This window comes from Gossypium hirsutum, chromosome D11 (assembly GCF_007990345.1).
Source record: "Gossypium hirsutum isolate 1008001.06 chromosome D11, Gossypium_hirsutum_v2.1, whole genome shotgun sequence".
Lineage (NCBI taxonomy): Eukaryota > Viridiplantae > Streptophyta > Magnoliopsida > Malvales > Malvaceae > Gossypium > Gossypium hirsutum.
In genome coordinates, this window is record NC_053447.1 from 55,906,615 (window position 1) to 55,911,989 (window position 5,375).

Below are 5,375 nucleotides of genomic sequence, written 5' to 3' on the forward strand. Positions count from 1 at the left end.
AAGTGTTTTAACATTAATTTCATAAATATTCCTTTTTACAGTCCCTGTGGGTACGATAACTCGACATTTACTTGTCACTTTATTACTTGTTGCGATTGTGTACACTTGCACATTTTTTTCTTTCCAAGTTTTTGGTGCCATTACCGGGGACTGTTTTTTAAAAAAAAAGCCATTTTTATGAATCTGTTTTTACATTTTGGTTTATTTATTTTCCTGTTTAAATCTTTACTTACTTAATCTTTCTGTGATTATTTCAGGTGTTTATGAGTATTGACCAGATTATCAACTTACTCCCTGTGGACCCTGAAATAGAACGAACCTTTTAACAGCGAAGAAGACAAGCTAACCAGAGAAGGACCAAAGAGATAAACTTTGAGAAAATGAATCAAGGAAACGGGAGCAAACCTTGCTCAGAATCCTATCCTTATTGTTGATGATAGGGATGGAACTTTACGACAGTATGCCATGCCAGTATTTAACGATATTAATCTGGGTATTATGAGACCTGAAATTGAGGCACAACAATTCGAGCTGAAGTCAGTCATGTTCCAGATGCTTCAAACTGTTGGCCAATTCAGTGGAATGCCTACTGAAGATCCTCATCTTCACTTAAGAATATTTATGGAAGTGAGTGATTCTTTCAAGTTAGTCGGAATACCCGAAGATGCATTACGACTAAAGTTGTTCCCATATTTGCTAAGGGACAGAGCTTTTGCCTGGTTGAACTCATTGCCACCGAACTCCATTTCTACATGGCAAGAGTTAGCCGAGAGATTCCTCATGAAGTATTTCCCGCCGAGCAATAATGCCAAGTTGAGGAATGAGATCACTGCCTTCCAACAAATGGATGATGAGTCCCTGTATGAGGCATGGGAAAGGTACAAAGAGTTATTATGAAAGTGCCTTCATCATGGAATCCCACATTGCATTCAACTTGAAACATTGTATAATAGTCTCAACGCTCACACGAGGATGGTAGTGGACGCCTCTGCTAATAGTGCTCTCCTTTCTAAGTCTTATAATAAGGCTTACGAAATTATTGAGAGGATTGCCAGCAACAATTATAAATAGCCAACCAATCGAGCAGCGTCAGGAAGACGAGTCGTTAGAATACATGAAGTGGACGTTCTCACTTCACTTGCATCTCAGGTATCTTCAATATCTTCATTGCTTAAGAATCTTACCACTAATGGGTCTAACAGTTTTGCAGCCCAACCACCTAACCAATTTGAGAATATAGCCTAAGTGTATTGTGGGGAAGGACATTTTTTTGAAGAATGTCTATCGAACCCTGAATCTGTATATTACATGGGTAACCAAAACAAAAACCGAGGAAGGCAAGGACTGCAATCCAACTTTTATAACTCATCGTGGCAAAATCACCCAAATTTTTCCTAGAGTAACCAAAGGGTTGGAACCAGTAACACTTACGCCCAACCTAGACCAACTCAGCCGTCTAGTTTCCCCCAACAAGTTTAGAAACCAACCCAAGCGGAACCATCCAATAGCTTAGAGAATCTATTGAAGGCATACGTAGTGAAAAACGACGCCACTCTAAGGAATTTAAAGAATCAAGTGGGTCAGCTTGCTACTAAACTCAGGAACCGACCACAAGGTGCTCTACCTAGTGACACAAAGAATCCAAGAAATCTGGGGAAGGAACATTGTAAAGTGTTGACATTGAGGAGCAGAAAGACAGTAGAGCCTAACACTGTCGACATTGAAAAGGAGCCAGCTGAAGCTCAAGATTCAGAAGAAGTTCAACCAAGTTTTGAAATTCTAGTTTCACCAGAACCAGAATCTGCAAAACCCAACAAAGTAACCTCAGGACCAGCTAATTCTGATCAACTAACAACGTCTTTAGATGCAAAATTACCGCCAAAGACGAATCAACCTGAATCAATCCCAGTAATGAAACCACCACCACCCTACCCTCAAAGACTTTAAAAACAGAAGTAGGAGATTCAATTCAAGAAATTTCTTTACGTACTCAAGCAACTTCACATCAACATCCCGTTGGTTGAAGCACTTGAGCAAATGCCGAACTACATCAAGTTCATGAAAGATATTTTTTCTAAGAAATGAAGACTTGGAGAATTTAATACGGTAACTCTGATGAAGGAATGAGTGCATATCTTCAAGACAAAATACCTCCAAAATTAAAGGATCCTGGATGTTTTACCATACCGTGCAACATTGGAGTAACATATTGTGGTAATGCATTATGTGACTTAGGTGCAAGTATCAACTTGATGCCTATGTCAATATTTAAGAAGTTGGGGATAGGAGAAGATAGACCAAGTACAGTTACGTTTCAACTAGCAGATCGATCCTTAGCACATCTAGAAGAAAAAATCGAGGACGTATTGGTACGTGTAGATAAGTTTATCTTTCCTGCTAACTTTTTAATTCTAGATTTTGAAGTAGAAAAAGAAGTACCAATCATCCTAGGAAGGTTGTTCCTAGCAATTGGAGGGACCCTTATTGATGTGTAGAAGGGCGAGCTCACTATGCATGTTCAGAATGATTAGGTAACATTTAACGTCTTTAAGTCTATGTGATTTCCTGACACAATGGATGATTGCTCTACAGTGTCTAATTTAGAGGATTTAATAGTGGAAAAGGAACTCAACTGTGTTGAGGACCTACTGGAAAGAATTTTGACATCGGATCCTCCAAATGATGAAGAGGGGGATGAATACTTAGCTTTGCTAGAAGCTAATCAAAGGGGATTTAATCTTTAATCCTGTTTTGAATCTTTGGAGTTAGAAAAGAGGGGCTATTATCAACCAAAAGCGTCGATCGAGGAGCCACCTAAATTAGATCTCAAGGTATTATCTTCTCATTTAAAATACGTTTATTTAGGTAACGCTTCTACTCTGCCTGTGATTGTTTCAGCAGAATTGACCACTAAGCAAAAAGAGAAACTTATTTTAGTTCTGAAACAATTTAAGAAGGCCATCGGATGGACCATAGTCGATATTCGCGACATTAGTCCATCTGTATATATGCACAAGATTATCCTGGAAGATGGCAAAAAAGGGACGATCGATGGACAACAGAGACTGAACCCCATCATGAAAGACGTGGTAAAAAAAGAGATCATTAAGTGGTTAGATGCGGGTATCATCTATCTCATCTCAGACAGTTCATGGGTAAGCTCGGTCCAGTGTATGCCAAAAAAAAGGTATCACCGTCGTAGAGAACGAGAACAACAATTTGATACCAACTAGAACTGTTACGGGATGGAGAATCTGCATCGATTACTAGAAGCTGAACAAGGTGACTAGGAAAGATCACTTTTCTTTGCCGTTCTTGGACCAGATGCTGGATAGACTCACAGGGCGAGATTACTATTATTTTCTCGATGGATACTCAGGGTATAATCAGATTACTGTAGCATCGAAAGATCAACACAAAATGACATTCACCTGCCCGTATGGTACATTTGCATTTAGACGCACGCCATTTGGTTTATGTAATGCACCTGCTACATTTCAAAGATCTATGATGTCTATTTTTACTGACATTGTTGAGAAATATTTGGAAGTTTTTATGGATGATTTTTCAGTATTCAGAGATACTTACGATGATTGCTTAGCCAATCTAACTACGATACTAAGGCAATGCGAAGAAACGAATCTCGTACTCAACTGGGAAAAGTGTCATTTTATGGTACGAGAAGGAGTTGTTCTAGGACATCGAATAACGAGACATGGGATTGAGGTAGACAAAGCAAAGGTAGACGTTATTGAGAAACTCCCACCTCTAACATCTATAAAAGGTGTTAGGTGATTTTTGGGCCACGCTGGTTTTTATCGAAGATTTATCAAGGACTTCTCCAAAATTGCTAAACCCTTATGCAAATTAATAGAGAATGACTCTATATTCAAGTTTGATGAGGAATGCTTAAAAGCCTTCCACGATTTGAAGAGTCAATTAGTCACGGCACCCATAGTCGTCACACCAGACTGGGATTTGCCATTCGAACTGATGTGTGACGCAAGTGACTTCGCAATTAGAGCTGTCTTAGGCCAGCGAAGGAACAAAGTTTTTCATCCCATCTACTACACAAGTCGAACCCTAACAGGAGCTCAACTGAATTATACGGTAACAGAAAAAGAGTTACTTGCTATTATGTTTGCTTTCGACAAGTTTCGATCTTATCTGGTAGGTACCAAAGTGACTGTCTATACGGACCACTCGACAATTAAGTATTTACTTGCAAAGAAAAATGCTAAGCCGAGGCTGATCCGATGGGCACTTCAACTTCAAGAGTTTGATCTAGAAATTCAAGATCGAAAGGGAGTCAAAAATCAAGTAGCAGATCACTTGTCTAGATTAGAGCCACAAGAAAGGAATTCTCCTCTTATATCAATTCAGGAGATGTTTCCAGACGAACATATCCTAAAGGTAAATCATGTCATAATACCCCTTGGTTTGCTGATATTACTAACTATTTAGCTTGTAGTTTGATGCCAATTGATAAGACGTATCAACAAAGGAAAAAGTTTTTTCACGATATGAAGTACTATTTCTTGGAAGAGCCATATGTGTTTAAAAAGTGTGCAAATCATATGATCAGGAGATGTGTGGTAGAAGATGAAATACCAAAGATTTTATACTATTGTCACTCAGCTCTAAGTGGGGGACACTTCGGAGGTACACGTACAGCAGCCAAAGTATTGCAAGCCAGATTCTTTTAGCCAATATTATTCAAGGATACATATGCTTATGAGAAGAGCTGTGATCGATGTCAAAGGGTTGAAAATGTCACCAACAGAAATGAGATGCCTCGAACAAACATCATTGAGGTTGAGTTGTTCGATGTATAGGGTATTGACTTTCTTGGTCCTTTTCCTCCGTCTTGCGATCACAAGTACATACTAGTAGCAGTCGACTATGTGTCTAAGTGGGTCGAGACTGAGGCATTTCCGACAAACGATGCTAAGGTTGTGATGAAGTTTCTGCAGAAGCATGTGTTCACAAGGTTTTGAACCCCAAGAGCTATCATCAGTGATGAAGGATCCCACTTTGTGAACAAGTGGTTAAAATGGTTATTAGACAAGCACGGAGTGAAACACAAGGTTGCAACAGCTTACCATCTGTGGACAAATGGGCAAGCTGAACTGAAAAATAAGGAGATCAAAGGCATACTTGAGAAGGTAGCCTGCCCGAACCGACGAGATTGGTCCACAAGATTAGATGATGCTTTATGGCTTACAGAATAGCATACAAGACACTGTTAGGGATGTCACCCTATAGGTTGGTCTTTGGGAAAGCCTGCCATCTACCATTGGAGTTAGAGCACAAAGCTTACTAGGCTATTCAACAGCTTAATTTGGATCCTAAGCTCGCAAAAGAGAAACGAATGT

The 5,375-nt window shown here is 39.4% G+C and overlaps 1 non-coding gene across 1 annotated transcript; it reads right to left on the bottom strand.

The window, feature by feature from the left end:
• Positions 1-810: 810 nt before the first annotated feature.
• Positions 811-917, bottom strand: LOC121223831 (small nucleolar RNA R71). Its single transcript, XR_005921297.1, has one exon. It is a non-coding gene; the product is annotated as a small nucleolar RNA R71 (small nucleolar RNA).
• Positions 918-5,375: the final 4,458 nt, after the last annotated feature.